The sequence below is a fragment of the Oxyura jamaicensis genome, chromosome 20 (assembly GCF_011077185.1).
Source record: "Oxyura jamaicensis isolate SHBP4307 breed ruddy duck chromosome 20, BPBGC_Ojam_1.0, whole genome shotgun sequence".
Classification (NCBI taxonomy): Eukaryota; Metazoa; Chordata; class Aves; order Anseriformes; family Anatidae; genus Oxyura; species Oxyura jamaicensis.
This window is the reverse complement of record NC_048912.1, coordinates 6,359,652-6,378,657: the sequence shown is the minus strand read 5'-3', so window position 1 is coordinate 6,378,657 and position 19,006 is coordinate 6,359,652. Positions and strand designations below refer to the sequence as shown.

The 19,006-nt window shown below is 39.2% G+C and overlaps 1 protein-coding gene across 4 annotated transcripts in view; it reads right to left on the bottom strand.

The window, feature by feature from the left end:
- Positions 1-17,295, bottom strand: part of NCOA3 (nuclear receptor coactivator 3) — a 79,392-nt gene extending 62,097 nt beyond the window's left edge. For 2 of the 4 annotated variants that reach the window (XM_035344179.1, XM_035344183.1), the window contains exon 1: positions 17,175-17,281. The gene's annotated coding sequence lies outside the window, so the exon portion shown is untranslated. Of the gene's footprint in view, positions 1-16,514; positions 17,114-17,174 lie in introns of those variants that run through there. The other 2 variants (XM_035344180.1, XM_035344182.1) reach the window with 2 other exon arrangements.
- Positions 17,296-19,006: the final 1,711 nt, after the last annotated feature.

The window sequence follows — 19,006 nt, the reverse complement described above, 5'->3', positions numbered from 1 at the left end:
GTGACAAAACCCAACACCTGTTCAGTCACTGATGGAAAACTGAAGTGCTCAGAGTAAGGTGTCAAAGTCAGATAGGACTTGTAACAACCACAATAATAAAAACGCAAATTTGGGATGTGATTAGAGCACCAAGAAGCCATTTCTCAGCTACTCATTTCTGAGTCAGATCTAGAACCACATTTAGAATAACTTTCCAGCATCACCTCTAAAAACTAAGATGATTTCAGGTACCATCTCTTGAGACGTTTCTAGCTTCACATCTGGAACCATCACCCAGAAGCAGCACGCCCCTAAGACTTGATGGGAAGACATCCAGGAGCCTTTCTAACACACACCAGCTTGTATCTAGAAGCTTTTCTAGAACAGTCTCTGAACTCCCTCCCAGGACTGATTCTGCAGTCACACCCTCAAACCACCACTTGCGTTGTTTCTAACCCCTTCTGCAGCCACTGTTGTACAATCCGGGGGGGGGGGGGGCGGGGGCCGGGGGAGGGGGGGAGAAAAAAACACCACCAAACTAGCTGATTTGGCTACATACAATTGGGGAAGACTTGTAAGAGTTAAAAAAGTGACACTGATATTCAAGCTGATTCACCTGTTCTGCAGAATGTGTTTACAACACAATTTCATGTAACAAGCCTTAATGCAAATTCTGCCAGCTATGAAACAGCAGCTAAGAACTAACTGCTGGTGGCTAGCTTTGTGTTAAGTTCTTAAGCAACTACTGAATTTTACTCCATGTCCCCTCAGGTTCTTGAATATAATATTGAAATGCATTAAGAATTTCTATGCAAAGATAGAGAGAAAAGTCAGAGAAGTTTATGAAATGTCTGGTTTGGAGGCAGGGCCTTTAAGCTAGAATGAATATGCTAAAAATGCACTAATACACCAAGCAGGTTAGAACAAGCCGCTTCTCAGTTGTGTTCTTTTGTTTTGTTTTTGTTGTTGGGTTGGCATTCGTGACTAACCAATCACCCTATCTACAACCTTGTTTCAACTGACTTAGCTAAGATCTTTATGGGGCAATTACTTATTTTGTTCCACTGTTGATGCTAAGGAGCCAGCATAGCTATAGAAGAGAAATATTCCATTTCATGCTCAAAGTGGCAGTGATGTTTTTGTTGGTAGTGCTTTTGTTGTTGTTGTTTTTTGTCTTGGATTGTAGGGTGGGTTTCATTTCTAACAGAACATTAGAATCTTTTTTATAAATGAATCAGTGTTTGCAATGCTAGTGAAATGTTTTACTAATTTTATTTGGTGAGGAAGAAAAGCCTGGAAGCTTTGCAAGTTTTTTATTATTTCAGGAAAAAAACAAGTCTAAACTGGATTGGAATTACTAAATACCAAAGCTCCATAATAGAAGAAATTTTCAGGGGAGCAAATACAACTGTAGAAAAGTATCTAACCTTTTTGTTTAAAGTGTTATATTAGAAAATTGAAACAGCCTTGCTACTGAAAGAAAAAGTTTTTTTTTTTTTAGTGGCTGAGGCAATTAGCATAGCTAAACATGAGTCTATTTTGCTTAATGCCAGCATGTATACTTAGAACAAAACATTGCCACTGTCTGCCACATTAGCACACCTGATTTTGTTAAAAGATACGAACTAGTTGCACCCTCAAGAAATCCGTAACAGCTGTGGAGTATCAGACTGTTTCTCTCATGTACATTTCTTGTAATTAAATTTGCCTGAATGTGCCTAAGGGAGCTTTGATGTTACCTTCTATCAGCAATGTAGCCAAGATGTTGTGTGCAGCAAGAACTTTGGCTAGAATCTGGATACACTTACCATGGAAGTCAGCACCTGCTACCAGACCAGAGCAACAAGATAGCCATCCTGTGACACAGCTCCAGGGTTGCACTGAAGCTTTGGGGTGCTAAGCCTGTACCTCAGACTGGAAGCATATCCCTGGTAATTAGTAATGCAGATACCAGCCCCACAGCTCAGACAAATATGGAACTGTGTGCAATTTCTTAGTTGCCAGTTTTGCTTATTTTGTAGTCAAGGAATTAAGTGTTTAGATATGAAGTGCTACTTCGTATCATGAGGAAATGACTTGTGTATCCTGCCCTGGAAACCTCAGTTATGTGGCACAGGTGAAAATTGTTCTTTTCTTGATAAGAGCCTCACACTATAACAATAGACACACCTGTATTTTCATGCTATAATGTGTTAAAATGTGAACAGATTGCTCACTTGATACACGTTCTTGAGAGGAAGCTAGAACAACTCTAGGTCTGTTCAGCCTAAAAAGCAGGAGGAAGATTAATTTACTGTCTGAATACATCAGTAGAATGGATGCTGGAAAGAGTTAAAAAAAAAAAGCTTACCACTTTATGAAAGAGGTTTGAGATGAGACGTTAGCCATAATATCAACTGTTGAATGATAGCTTTGTTGCTGTCATGCTAGTACTTTAGACCAAGAAATGATGTAAGAGGAAAGAAGAAAACCAAGTTTAAATCCAAAAAGGAGGAAAAAAGCACAAACAACAAGCCACATAAAACATGGTGGCTTTTTACTCATCAGATAACTATCCAAACCAAGGAAACAGCACTTCCATTCAAATGAAATTTTAGTTTAATGGATTCAATTTTATGCATGCAGTATGAAGTCTTGTAACCTCAGTGGCAGGATGAACTTCATGAAAAATTCCTCCTCTAGCCATATCTCTGAATGTCTGTAGTTGACTGAAAATGCTGTTAGAGTATTTGACATTCTCAAACTATATCCAGAGGATTTAGATGCAAGAATGAATCTGGACATCTCATAACAGAAACCATTGCATGTAAGAAGTTCTGAATTCTCAGCTCAGCACAACAATTTTCACCATCTTGATTAAATTTCCACCAGTATAGGCATTTGCCTTGGCAGTACAAGCTTCAGGGCTGGTCACCAAATTCTAGTCAAGTTCTCCAGGTTTCTACAGATTCCATGTAGAATTCCATTTTCTATTTTATGAGCATTTTGCTTTTAAATAAAACAATTTTCACATGTCATTGATACTAGACCACTTTTGGCTTTCATTTCAACCAACCCCCACCCTACTGCAATGATTCGAAGAATCCTGAAATATCTGATGGATTGGAACACAGAATAGAGAACCTCCTTTCCCTCGGCCCCAAAATAAACCCCTGCTTTGCCTCCCTGCTGTTGCTTTCTCAAGGCAGTGATCATATCCGGATTGATGTTTGGTGAGGATATTTTGCTTAAGCAGCAAGCACTCCAGGCTGCAACTGCTGGGTGACCTTGAGCAGCTCCTGGAAGGCAGTCGCCATGGTAACCCCACCACAACCGTACATCCTCAGCTGACAACGCCAGCCTGGTGCAACCCATCTATAATACGGACATCTACCCTGCATTAGGGCTCACTGTTTAAGGAGGAAGTCAGATTTGTCCGTTCCCCCCCCCCCCCCTTTTTTTTTTTTTTTTACAATTCAAAAAACCTGTGCTGTGGTAGACGCTGCATGCTCTCTGTATGCATACAAGTGACACGGGCTGTACGAGTTCACACAGTGCAGGAGTTAAATACAGTACCCTAAAATAACATACCACGGAAAGTTGAAGCTACTCACTGTCTTAATCCAGAGGGTGGTCCTCGACCAAATGAGTCTACCGAAGAAACCTTGCAATACCACATAGCTTGGAGAAATAAGTTTGTTGTCTTTTCTCAAATTCTCTAATAGAAATAAACTTTATAGAGCTTTACAGGGTCAAATTTGATGCAAAGTGAGAGCAAAATGGATTATTTTTGCATGCCAGAATATTCCCAGTTCCACCTGTGCAACCCTCATCACCTTGAATCAATTTTCAAACCAACCTAGAATTAATTGTGTGGCCCAAAAAGCTTTTTCTCTACATAGTATGCTACTAGTTCTTGTGAGGTCTGACAGAGCAGGAAGAAGTGGGTGATTCCTTAAACGTGAATAAAAACAAAATAGCCAGAATTGAAAAGTGCCAGTTAACAGAAATGTTCAGTAGAACCATTTCTGTTTAAAGACAGAGGATTACTGAACATAGGCAGTAAGTTATAAAACTCTAGCAGTCAGGTATTAAAGTCTCCTTTAAAACTAAACTGCACTTGCAAGATCCATCTTTTCCTTACACTGCAACTAGAAGAAAGGGCCAAATCAGATAAGTGTCATAATTTGTTGATGTCCAAGAGGTTCTAGTATAGGTAAAACAAGTGTTGTACCTATAATTAGAAACAAGTTAGAACTGTTCTGCCTCACAGAGAGTCAGCCAGCATCATGGATTTGTGCTTGTCGCAAAGGAAAGCATTTGTTGAATCTCCACACCCGTGGAATCACTCTGTCAGCTAAAAGTTAATTTCAGTTATAAGTTAAAATAGGCTTTTCAATACTCCTCTAAAGAGCACAGTTGTTAGTTAATTCAGTCAAATACCTGCCTTGAAACCTGGATGAGGAGCTCCTCCATCCACAAACTGTAGCCTAAAGGAGTTAACATACGTTTAACTTTCATGACTCTTGATCTTTGCTTAGGAGAAGGAGAGAGACAAGGGCTTAAAGAGACATCTCAAGGACTGCAATACTATCTGTACCCTAGCAGAGACAAAACCCAGAGACAAAACCCTAGTAGACAATGTGACCTGCAAAGCATTTTAAAAAGTATTAGCAGGATAAAAGGTTTGTAGGGTGTTGTTTGTTTTTGTTTTTAGATTTTAAAAGATACATAAAAAGTAGCAAGAATTTTTTATAAAAAAAAAAAAACTCGTGTCTATTCTAACAACAAGGAAGAGCCTATGAAACTTGACCCACATGCCAGACCTCGACTCCAATTGCACACTTTGCTAATTGAGAAGTTAATGATACAACTTGCATTTAGACAAACGTGCAGGGGATGTTCAGAAGGAACGAGGAACGTTTGTCTTCTACACAGCATGCACTGCTGTAATGCCCTTGAGTTTAAGAAAGGCTGAATACAGAATTCTATGGAAGCAGAGAAAGTGACAACAGTACAAGTTGTCTCTAACCTTGCTCTTTTCAAAAAGACATTAAGAAGCTCCTTTAAGCATACCTAAATTTAATTTACAGCCACGCAGAAAGATTTCTCATGCTTCATTGTCTATTTAATACTCCATTCAAACTTTCATAGATCTCATTTTGTCAACTAAAAAATGCTAATAGGTTATCACACATTTATTATTACACATCTTTTCTTGAAGTGCCCCTTTCAAAACATACCTATTTTTAAAAAACGCTGAGGAAAGAGTAAACCACATCCTTCCTCCCCACTCCCCAAAGCTTCACAACACTTAATTTTAACTAATTAAGACACACCTTCACTTCATTTTTTTTTTTTTTAATATATATTCTCCTGCTTTAGGTGACATCAGCACCTGTAAAATTTGTATCTTTGGATATCATGTCTTTTTTTTGTTGTTGTTGTTTGTGATTACCTTTTTTTTTTTTTAACATTGGCATTGAAATAGAGAAGTCACACACCTGTCTGAAGCTTTTCCCCCAGTTTGGGATTCACAGAGTCTTTCAATGATACAACCTCCAAAGTACAAGCTCACACTACAGCAACTCTCAGTGAGGGCACTAACAGAATCTCCCTTCTATCTGGCCATACATTTCTCCAGAACTGTGTCACGGTGTTTTGGTGTGCTGACCTGACTACCTGGGGTTTCCAGTCACTGAAATTTTCCCAAGTTTCCCACTGCAGTATGAAGGGCAGACAATATAATCACTCAGTAGAGAACAGAGCCAACAGTGGATTAAGAGACAAGAGATGTGGTTTTACCCTAAAGCTACATGAGGAGCCGAGTTGTTTAGTTCCCTGAAAGGAAGCTTTGTCTGCTACATATATGTAAATATAATTTAAAAAAAAAAAAAAGCATTAGGTAGAGGTTATCAATATTACTGTCCCTACACAAGTTAATTACTTCATCACAAGAACTGCACATTGTATTACCACTTTATATGATACTGAAGCTTTAAAGAAAACAGCAAAAACCAAATAACTATATATTTCACCTCAGAAGAGGTGATAAAAGTTAATAACTGGAAAAAAAAATAAGACAAAGTGGGAAAGAAGTTCCCAGACAATATTAAGCAGATATTTCACAAGGTCCCAAATCCCCACGCCCCCCCCCCCCCCCCAAAAAAAAAAAAAAAAAATTGGTGACAGTTTGTTATAGTACAATTACCAATCAAAAGATTTCAGCTGTGTTGCTTTTGGAGGTCTGGAAACACTGCCACCCTGGCTCAAAAAAGTATTATTTGAGATTGATGATCTTATCAGTTACTGTCACGTTCCACTTCTTACTTTCATCACATCTGTGCAGTTGCAGGCAAGATGGCTGTATTCTAAATTGACCTGTCCTATCAATCTGTGTACAGGCATTGACATATTCCTTTAGAACAAGTGTTCATATAAACACTGAATATGTTCCTATTTAGCAATAGCTTCCTAGGGTAAATATGCTTTATCAGAGTACAATACTTTGTCTTCAACTTTGCATGTAGTTGTTTATTTTGGCCTAACTGCACAGGTTTACTTTGAAAATAATCTAGAACTAAGCATGAAAAGCACTTGTGGCATATAGTAGGACAAAACTTGTTCTGTACTGTCTTGTTGTCCTCCCTTCCCATTTTGTTTTCATTCCCACAAAACAAATCCTCAGACAAAAAACATTTCATTAGGTGTAAGTAAATCTACATCTTAAGCAACAGTTCCACAGCAGGTTAAGTACTGATCCTACAAATGCTGCCGTGTATGTCAATCTACTCTGCAAATTGACTTAGAAACAAATATCACCAACTATGCACAATCTTTACAGTTTTCTGTCTTTAACCTCAACCTAGAAACCAGGACATACCTTACTGCCTATGAAGAACCACTAACTACAAAAGCATAGGAGAAACAAACAAGAGAAAGCTTTTCACAACAAGCAGCAATATATTCTAATCCTACAGTCCTGTTAAGTCTTTCAACACTAGGCCCAATAGCACAAGGTTGCTCATTTTCTGGGCTTCTGCAGAAGTGATCCGATAGATTAATTCTACCTCAAAAGAGCATTATTGCAGTACTTACCCTTTCAGCAGGTCATTCTGTTTAGCAATGCCTATTTACATTACACTAGTAACAAATCCATATCAAATATTTGCAGGTTTCTCAACATCAGCTTTCAAAACAGCACTCAATACATCTACTTAATCTCTACTGAATTGACTGAAGTTAATTTTCCAATGCTGATGCAACAGATAGGGAGCTATCGGTAATTAATACATAACTCCACCAACTCTTACTAGTTACAGCCTCAGGGCAGACAAAGGATGTTGAACTTCTACACCTAGGTACCACCTGAGTCTCCTCTAAAACACACTTGTTTCAGGAACAGTCTTACAGGAACTCCATCCAATTTTAGCTTTGCTAGGCTGCAGCTGCTACAACCCCACCCCTGCTATTCTCTTGCACCTGAACTGGTGTTTCTGCAGCTCGGGGGTACACTGAAAGCCCAAAGTTGTCTGGGTGGTTTTGTTCACTTTGGGGGTTTGTGGTTTTGTTTTTTTTTGTTGTTGTTGGGAATGGTATGACAATTTTCTATCAATTTGCTGAGTGCAAGAGCCCTAGTGTAAGGGGAGGATAGGTAAGAGAAAGGAAGCATAACAGTCCTGACTTGGCCAGAGCTGTGATGGAAATGCAGTGCATGGCATCAGGAAGACGGCATTCCACAGGAATGCATTTAAAGGGTTATGGTTTTCTATTTCCAATTAATAGAGGAAAGAAGTTGGTTTGCTGTGACACTGCTTGCTTTTTGCACAATATACCACCTTAGCTCCCACCCCAGCATTTAAGCAAAGCAAAAACAAAACAAAAAAAAAAACATAACATAATGGATTCTTTGCGCCCTAACCCAAAAGAGCATAAGTCAACAATGAATATCTGTAACGACAGAAAGACAAGGCACATTCAAAAGTACAGAGTCATCTAGTTCTTGGAGAAAGGTCAGGGAGCCTTTTTGTAAACAAGAATTCAACAGAAAAGAGCTTCAAGGTAGATAAATGAGGTTGAACTTGTAGAGCCCTTCAGTTTTATTTTCAGCAATGTATCTAAAGCTACAATAATTTTATAAGTACCAGTAAATAGGCTTAAAAGTTAGCTGTTTCATAGAAGAATATGATTAGAGCAGGATATGTTTCCTAACATCTTTCTTCCTTCAGTATATTCCAAGGACATGTCAATTAGGATCTCTATTAACATGCAGTGTTTATTAGAAATAAGTCTAGAATTACTATTGGCAGCAAAAATCAAGATGAACCGTCACCTGACAGCAATCATCTAGTAACAGCAACAGTTAACACAAACTGTAAAACAAGAAATTGAAGGAAGGATTAATATATTAATATCCATGGTTGGTATCCAGCATGTGTTTGGTTTATGTACATTCTCCCACGAGTTTGTTTTTTTTCCATAATTAGTTTACAGGGATCATTTGCTCAATAAGAGGCTTGAAGTTTCAGTCAGAATGAAACTCCTAACTGAAATTCCAGCAACATAAGCATGCCTGCATGTTATTAAAGGAAATAGTGGAAAATTTCACAGGCTGACATCCAGAACGTCTGCGGTTCCTTTTCATATTTTTCTCTTCTTGCAAAGCAGTTATTTGACTAGAACTTTAAATCTTGTGCGCGCGCGTGTGAAGCCTGGAAATTTCCACTGCTTTAAGACTTTTAAAAAGCTCTCTCTAGTGTACAGCTCAAACAACCTGAGACTTGTGACTAGACAGAATCCTCAGTTTAAGCAGAAGTTTCACCGACAAAAAGCAGTGCTAAAACAGGAAAAGAATGAAAAACTTTACTCATATACTAACAGCATTGCTTGGCTAATCTGAAATGTTATCGTACTACACATTAATCTCTTGATAGAGGTCATCTGAGGTCCAGCTACAGACAGATGGGCGAGGGAAGATGAAACAGTTCAGGATAAAGCTAGAGTGGATGACATTGCAAGCTACCCTGACCCTCTCAAATGATGGCCCTCCTCGACTTTCCTTAAATCTCTACTCATTTCACATCTCACAGGATCCTGCTCTTCATCCCTACCACCTTCTTATGATCTAACATAGGCGTTACCAGCCTGACAAGTTTGCTAGCCCTTGCTCTATTCCAGACCTCTACACGTCTTATGAGCTACAAACATGCATCACCAGAAAACCCACAGGTGTAACACAAAAGTATTCAAAAGCTACTCCACACACTGCGCATGCCTTCTTTTGTCAGTCTTCTGTATGCAGATCAAAAGGAATCCCTTCCTCTTAAGGGGGAGGGGGTCAAATGGACATTCGAGGGTAACAGAGGTGCTGCTTTTGTTCTGTGTAATTAAGAGGACAATTTGCAGATAAAGTACCCTTGGTTTTGTTACCTTTAGAGCTATTATTAAATATTTACTTTAAATAATGTTTAATAAGGAATTTTTATCAATTTACTGCATAATAAATTCCTATTTTAATAACTTTACTTTCAAATATGCAAAAATAAGTTACTTACAAAATGAGAACAAAGCATACACCAGTACATGCCATCCAACTACTAAGCAAACAAATAAGAAAACTTTAAAGTGTCTTGAATTCATTTCCTTTTATATATTTTAAAAGGCTACCACACAACTATACCGACATGAAAACTACAGCAATATGACTGAGCAAATATTTTCAAACTTCTTTCTTAATAGGTCTAACATAAGACCTCTCCCTTGTAACACTTAACAGTTATAACTAAGCCAAACAAATGATATAGTTACTGGCTCAAAGAATCAGAAATCCACCAATACCTAACGTTACCTAAAATGTGATCATCTAGCAGGCCACATGCTGAGATCTGTCCATTCAGCCAGATATCCCCACTGGGAACATCAGAAAGGCTTTCACAGAAGATTGAGAAAGCAGAGGAGGAAGTACTACAGCAAAAGATGCTGCTATGCCTACTTTAGTACACAGCAGCAAAGATGCAGAGAGCTCGAAACGAACTAGAACAGGAGCCATAATTCCCTGTTTTTGTCCAGCATCTTTAGCCCAGACTTTATGTGGAAAGAAGTCACCAAAGGAGATCTCTGACACTGGCAAAATAAATTGCTGATTTTTGTTTTAAATGATACCTTTCGAATGTAAGCTGCTCAGAGTGGGTAACCATTTTTAACCCACCATCAAGAGGTTGAAGAAGTAGTTTAACTTCCTCTTTCATAAACTTCCAAGAGACAAGAAACAGCACTTCCACACATTGTGGGCAGACATACACCCTGAATGGTTGTCTAAAAACAAGTTTCAGAAAAGTTCATCCAAGTAGACTGTATCAGCTGCTACACATGGTTGAAAGCAGCATGTAGCACAGACATGTCCCTGTTCTGAGGCTCACTAGCCTGCAGCAAGTCTGATGAAAACAACTCAGACATTTGACAAAAACAGCAAGGTTAATTTGTTAATACATCCCACAGGATGTGTTAGAATTACATGTTAGTGCACATAGCAAAAACAGGGGAATGCTATCTTTGCTTTAGATTTTAGTTCTTCCAGTTGATGCAGTAAAAATAAATAAATAAATAAATAAACTTATATTGACTGACTACTCAGAACCATTAAGTTTACTTAAAATTCTGGAGTAGAGAGTATGCGTGTCAGTTTTTTAGGTTTTTTTGCAAGTAAATAAATCATTCATATAGAAGTTGAACAGAAGTTCAACAGAAGTTGGTTGATATACTTCGACCAAGTTGGTTCACAAGTGAGATGGTCACCAGAACTTTTCATGCTGAATCACCAATGGAAGATGCATTCAATTTCACACCACTATCTAGATGTAAATGACTCAGCTCATCAGTATCTGGAAAATGGCATTTAATAACAAAGCATTAAATCCATGCAGTGTTAGGGTTCTCTCTAGAACTACAGCAGTATTTGAAAGACTTATTTTTAAGAACAGTAAGAGGTCTAAAAGACAAAAAGCGAACTGTTCCTTATGCAACTCATGAAAGAAGCCCAGCCATGTACTAGATCTTGTCCTCATGATTTGAGGTCATATTTCACTAATTAATTATATAAAGTAAATAGTAAATTAGCACCCTTACAGCTTACTACTCATTTGCCAATATAAAGTAGAAATAGTTGTATTGTTGCACTATGCTCTGACACTTTGTATCTTGTGCACTAGCTAGAGCTCAGAGCAGTGACAGCCCTGCCTAGGACTTAGAAAAGCAAAAATTCAGAGGTTTTCAGATAAACAAAGCAGAAAAAAAAATCACTACAGTAAGCATCCATCACTTTGGCCTAGCAATGCATCAGAAACAAGCTGTATTTCACATTTCTTCCCAAGATTGTTTTATTTTAAGTCTTCATTAAAGATGAGACTCCAAAAAAGACTACAACAGTAGTCTTGCAGTGGCTGGTGCTAACAAGCCACCATTTGTGTTGTCTCTGCCTAACAAGCATATGTATTTACTTACCCATCTAGTGCCATTCAGAAAAGCATGGGACAAGGAAGACTGCTTAATTTTACTATCCAGCCCGTTACTAACAGATTTCAGGATTGCACCATCTGGTAGCTGTCTTTGAAGAAGACAGTCAGGAGCATTATCAGCAAGTTACAGCTTTAAACATATATATATACACATACAAATTCTCAAGTTTGTCACAACGCTTATGGAAGTTAAGGTTTCTTGTAAAACAAGACAGTTTCTTACAGTCTCCATATTAGTACAAGTTTCAAAATAATTGACTTAACAAGCTAAGCGTTAGGAATACTAGCTATCAGCAGAGAATACTCCACACTTTGTAGTCGCTGCCTTTGCCCTTTATATGTACCACTCCAAGTGATCCTGAGGTACTCAAAACCATAAGCTCTGCTAGGGAAGAAACACCTTAGAGCTTTGGACAAGCAGCTGACATTCAAAAAGAACAAAAAGGAAAGTTGAGTTGCATAAGATATCCTCACTGAGATGAACTCTTTCACCTTCAGAAGGTTTCAGGAGGGCTAAAGTCAACTTTTATGTTCCTATTTTCACATCTGCATGAGTTTCTTCCAAGCTACGGAGAGGGGTTGAACTTACACAGTGTTTTTCTGCCTCATCAAGAGAATAAGCTAAAACAGAAGAGCTAGTATAACAAACAAGTAGTAGGCAATAATTTAGGATTTACACTGTAATAAAAAAATACCCATTTTACATAGCATCCATTAAACCAACCAAATAATATTTCCACACTTCTCCATTTTGTAAAGGAAGCCTGCAGGACTAAATCTTTAGCTTGTTCCCAGGAATAGACAAGCTTCAGCAAAGTAACTCATAATTACATTGTACAAAAACTTGAAAACCATACACTTTCAAAACACAATACTTGCAAAGAGATTATCCCATTGTCTGTTCTATGTGGTTTTTCAGATGGAATGCATAAAGAATCCTTCAAAGCAATATCAAAGTCAACAGTTCCATGATGCATTGTAGAACAGGAAACCCTTCTTATTCCACAGGTTTAGTTTGAGGTTACCGTACCTTCTGAGCATTTGCTGTAGTAGAAAGTCTGATGAGATGTCCCCATAACAGGCAGTTACCAACCAGAATGCCAAACCCATTTAAAGATGTAATTTATGCAAAGCTTGCATAGTGCAACATCTCTAAATCCATATCAGATTTAATATGATAATCTACATGGAACTAGGAAGCATTCATTAGTATTCCAGAGCTTCACCTCCAAATTCCTAATCCTAAACACTAGCACAGCAGAACATGGTAGCACTTAGTTGCACTAAACTAACCATTCCTCCGCTAACCTCTCAGTTCAAGCAGCACAGTGTCCAAAAGGTTTTTACCATACCTCACACATGGAAGTTTCAACACCATGGATTACTGATGCCACCACTCCAAACAAATTATTTGGTCATACTACTCATTACCTGAGTTTTAGCCCAATGGAGACAATAGGCAAACAAAGCAAATCCTAAAGAGCCAGTCTTGTCCATATATTAAACAGCCCTACAGCCTGAAACCAGGGAGATAAGAGGTACTTGTCTTTTCTTTTTACCCTATCCCACTCGGTCCCCCCTTCTATCACTACCAAAGAAATAGCACTAGCCTACAACTACCCAAGAGATAGGTGAAGTGCACTATACTGATAATGGTTTTAGACACGCAACCTGTTTCAGTGCTGCTTTTGAAAATGCAGACAACACACAATACACTTTCTCACTTCCATGAAGCAGAGAACAGAAGGAGGAAGAAACTCTTCATAATTCAGAAATCTCTCACACACAATATTCCATGCATCTACAGACATAAACCTACCTTGAAAATGTGTCTCTAAAAAGGCCTGCTGGGTATACCTGTAGTACTAAACTATTTCATTCCACAGCTCTGACACATCCCAACACGCATGGAAGTGTGGAAACAGTGAAGAGTATAGGCTTTGTGATAAAAATCTCATGCTCAGCTGAGGCTAATGCAGGTGCTAATCATTATGGCTAGCAGCATAAGAGCTATATTGTTCTGCAGCTTTCCTCTTGTCCCTCCTCCCGTCTTCAGGTGCACCTGATAAATCAGTACACAACTGCTGTGTGGTTTAACCATATATGTAACAATTTTTTGACAAAAAATTGCTTGCCCTGACCTAACAATTATTACATTTTCTGGATAACTTTTATAATGTTTCACATTTCTAGTATATATTTCATAAAATGTAATTATAATGGTGTTGGGGTTGAAGTCATGACACTATCCATGCTTGTAGTCTTCAAAAATGAACATAACTCGATGGTCAGAAAGTCTCTAAAGTTTCTAAGAAGGCAATGATCCACACACAACCTGCCAAAGAATGTTCACAGCAAACAGTTTAGGTGTACCTGATCAGAAGTCACATTTAACAAAGAAGGTGACAAGGCAGAAAAAATAAAAATAAGAAAAAACAAGAGCATGTGTGCACACAGACAGTGAACAAAGAGACAAAGGTAGATAGATACCTGTACAACTGAACTTACCACCTCCATTCTTCTAGTATATCGCAAAAGCAGTGACTACTGCTGCTGGAAAACAGCCTCAGAAGTAGGTGCTTTTCCCAGCCTCAGAAGTAGGTGCTTTACACTGTATCCCTAAGCTGTCAGCAGTAACAAGCCTGAGTTTCCAGGGTATAAGCAAAATGGGCAGCAAAACCTCTAGTGTGCCTCTCCTCCTCATTTAAATAGCACACTGTCTTAAGCAACTGCCTTGTTCTTACCTCTACAGAATGTCAGAAATAGAGCTGGCTCTAGACCACGTAAAAGAAGGACCTGTACCTACATCTAAAAGCATAAAACCTCACCAACAGTAATTCCACATACTTCACACAAACGACAAATTCCCTCGTGTGACTGAGTTTGGAAGCAAGTTAATTTTGTTCTGCTTCAAGGACAATCAGCTTGCTGATAACTGTCAGCAGAAAATAAAAGTCACCAATTAAATTTAAAATATTATTAAAGTAATAGGGTCTGTCTAATGTATACCTCCTATTTACACAGGATGAAAAAGGATTTGATGTACCTTCCTTTCAATAAATGCAACATATCAAATCTACTATGGAATATTTGTCCTCTGATTTTAATCAGTAGCAGTTAAATTCTTTCACAGTTGCCTCTTCCCTAATACATTACATTTAGAAACATCAATAGATCTAGCCACAGAAAAAAGCACACAGGCATGTTGCCCTAGCATCCAGGTTTAGGTATTCTTCACCATCCTCTCATACCCTTGGCATAAAGGACACTATTGCTCACCTTCTCCCCTCTGTCTTTTACTATTTAAAAAAATACTAAAAATATTTAAGATATTTATAACTACTTATCATCAAAAAGCTTCCATGAACACAATGCAGAATATCCTGTGTCATACAGTCATTCAAGATCACATCTTCAAGGGAGGCTCATTTAAATGCAGGAGTTGAAGCAACCTCCAGTGTCAGACTGTAGTGTCCAATATCATTTTACATGCTATCAGTGGCTTGATTTTGCAGACAAATATAACCAAGATGCCCTTTCTTTATCTTTTAAAGCAAAAATTTAAAAAATAAAAAATAAAGAACACTTCTATGCAACTGTAACAAAGAAATTAATCAAAAAGGTCTTGACTGTGATTTCTTGTCTAGTATTAATGAAAAAAGCACAAGATCAAAAGATAACACTATTGTAGAACAGATTTCCTTCTCCTTCCCACCCTGCATTTTATCTCAGCTATACATTAATCTGAGTGATATTATGCAAAAAAAAAAAAAAAAAAAAAGTATATATGGCAAGTTAATAAATCCAAAGACAGAATGAACTATGGTTTCAAAAGAAGAATTTTTAAAATCCCACGACTCACATGCCAACATAAAAGCAGACTGGAAACAGTACATTGTCGTCAGGAACAATATTTAAAGCAAGGCTGAATATTGGGTTTATTCTGCCTGCCACCACTTTCTTCACTTAACCCTCAACCTCTAGTTTCGTATCAGAACAGCAAATCCACTAGTAAAAAGACATACTAATAATAGTAAAAGAGCTGAATGAAATTCAGAACCACAGCCAGAGAAAAAGCCCTTTACAACAACTGCTAACAGCAAATAAAATTACAACAGATTATCACACGCTGTCTAGTTTTTTAAAAAAATAATAATAAAATTAAAAAAGAAAACATGCCATTGAGTCAGTTTCCTCTAAACTCAAGCTCTTATTCTGGGGCTTTCACACAGATATTACTTGTTACTATGAAGTTACCTTGTATTTGTACTTGGAACACACACATTTTTGCATCCTTCTACTATCAGTAGAAGATATTTTACTATAAAATATTTATTTTACAACAGTGATGACTGATATTTAAGCATATGTTAAGTTTCCTTTTTAAGTAATATATATTAAGATATTTTAAGGAATATATATATATGACAGATATTGTATAGCTAGACGTTACTGACTCTTATGCTTCCAAATTTGCTTCAGTTCTGTCTTATTACTCCTAATAAAATATAACATAAATCTTTTACCTAAAAGTTAACAGACAATAATAAAGGCTGAATCAGTTATTTCATTATTCCTTTAACCGATTAAGCAGGAAGGAGACGCATCATGAATAAAAGAGAATGATTTAAAACTGATTACTAGATGAGCTGACAAAAGTGAGAAGCTTCTCTTTTAAAACAAAACCTCAGCCTATGCCAAAGGCCAGGAGCAGAAACCACAAACAGAACCAACTTTAGAACCAAAGAGGACTCTGGGAACTATGTCAGCCTCAGACAATATCCCCACCCATGTTTATCCCCATTTATACCCCGGTATCTCTAACACCTTTTCCAGGCAGCAGTCAGTGACCACCTCCCCCCACCTCCCCCCAAAAAAACTGTATATACACACACTTTTTCTTATCTCCATCCCTCAACAACAGCTTTATTGCAGCTGTGAAGCAGAAACAAATAAAGAAGCAATGGAAATCACCTTTAATTTCCACTATTCTCATCCCTTTCCTCATTAGCAGAGACATGAGAAGTCACCTCTGAAACTTACCAACGCTACAGGATGATCAGAAGAAGAATGCAGATAACAAGGTCTTTGGAACCGCCTGTGTATCAGATAAACCCAGAAGAATGGCAGATGGGGCCATTCTAGCCCAGGTATCTCACCCCCACATACACCTTTTACCCCGGCTGAGAAACAGAGAATTAGACGCTTCTAAAGGCAAGACTGGGAAATTCCGAGCGACCCCAAGGCTCCCAGCGCTACACGAGAAACCTCCACCCAAACTCCCCCTACTTCGATACGCATCACACGGCGACACGGGAAGCCTCCAACCACGCACAGCAGCCTCCTGCCTCAGCCGTGCCGGCAGCTAACTGCGCGCAGCCCTGAAGTTACAGCGCTTGGGAAGTGGTAAAGGCGTGGAGGCGCTGCCTCCGGCACCCCCCCGCCCCCAGCCCAGGGGTTACTCCTCACACCCGGCCCGACCGCGCTCCCCTCCCTCAGGGAGACGCCTCCGTGCGAGGAGAGGGCGGCGGGCCGAGGAGAGGGACGCCCCTCAGGGCCAGCCCCGGGCTGCTCCGTGCCCAGCCGGAGGCAGCCGCCCGCCCTCCCCCTGCCCGCTCCCAGCCGGGAGCCGGGCAGCGAGAAGCAGCGGCAGCTCTCCTCCCTCCGCTCCTCGCTCCCTCCCTCCCTCCCAACCCCGCTCACCTGGGAAGGGCGCCAAGGCGCAGCTCCTGCTCCCCGTCTCCCCCGCGCTCAGCCGCTCGCCGCCATTTTCCTCGCTGCCCACATTTAAATAGGAACCGGCCTCCGCCAGCCGCCCGGCGCGGGGCGCGCTGGGAGCTGTAGTACGGCGGCGCGCGGGGCAGCGCGGTACTTGTAGTGTCACGGGGAGCCGCGGCCCCGCCCGCCCTGACAGGGCTGCAGCCACCGCCCCTCCCCGGGGGTCCCCTGGGCCGGGCTGGGGCCCGGCTTGCTGAGGGGTCGCCGGTAGAGGCCTGGCTCGTCCTCCCGTCACCAGCTGAGGGCAGTCAGGGGGAAGCTGTGTGGATTTAATAAAGAGCTTTTGCTGTGCGTGAAGGGTTACAGTGCAGCGAGGCGCCAGCCCCGCACTGCTAGATAGTGGTTGGGGGGATTTGCTAGACCAAGCTGTGCCATTTCACTAGGGGAAAACCAGGCTGCTGAAGGCAATGCTTAAAATAACACAAACGAGTTGGAATGAAAGTTAAAAAGTACACAAATACTACCCCTTATTCCCTACTGCAGCTAAGTTTTCAAGCTAAGACAGAATAGCTGTTCAGTATCCATCTGTTTAAAAAAAAAAGGCAAGGCAAGGACGTGTAAGACTGGCACCTCCTATGATACAGCCTGTGTGCAGTTTGCTAGCAGAAATCCTCTTCTTCATTTTTTAACCCAGAACTTAAAAGATTCCAGATTAAAATAGTATGTGTGCAGAACATGGTATACCGAAGTTTCAGGTACTCATGAAGGTGGTATATGTATTTTCAAAATTGAAAGACCGTCTTCATAGAGCATGAAATAATGAAAATGCACAAACTGAAGACCTGCCAAGCTACTTGTACAGAATCCATTACAGGACCATAGCCACAATTTGTATTCAAAAAGGACAAACAAATGGAACAATTAAGTACACCTTCCAGTAATTCCCAAATAATAATAATTAAAAAAACTAATATTGGGCACCTATGAGTAAGTTACTAGTACAATACAAGCCTCTGGGTATCTCTGAAACAAACATTACAAACCAAGTGAATACAGAGATGAAAGAAATCCAAATATGTCAAGTTCTGGAAAAACAAGTTTCATCTTAGATTTTACCTTGTAGTTATACTAAAAAAGAACTCACCAATTATAAATGGGTGTTTGAACTTGTGAGCTCAGTTTTAACCAACTGGTAGAGACAGAATCTTTATCACGTTATCACAGTAGGAAAGAGTTGATATAGTTAGGGTACCTTAAGAGAAATGAGGTCCTGTTGCATCTCCTGAAAGCGTGAGTTCTGCCATTTAATGATTCCACTTCTTCTGAGTATCTGTTTCTGCAGGATGTTCTATTCTTCCACTATGGATTACAATGGAGCATTCATCAGGACAAGAACAAAAGAGGTGTACAGGGAGGAATAGATTCATAACAGACAAACTAATTCAGAACTTCATGTCTCAAAATTGTTTATTTTTTGTTTTCATTTTTAACCTTTTTCTGATTTAGCAATTAGATAATTTCGAAGTTAGCTCACTTTATATAACGAAGGGTACAATGATAAAACCCTTTCACTTTTCATTGATGTGATGCTCTACAGAAATTAATAATAAACTCCCTCAAATCTTTGTATTTATTTAGAAGCTGATATAATTGTAAAATAATAATTGCAGCTGTAGAACTGCAACATTTAACATTTTTATCTATTTGCTCCACCTGCTGGTGCATTTTCCTTTAAAGAAATCTTCAGAAGCCTAAATGTATTAAAAAAATTGGCCATAAGTATAACCTAAGAGACATATTTGACTTTAAGGTTTATT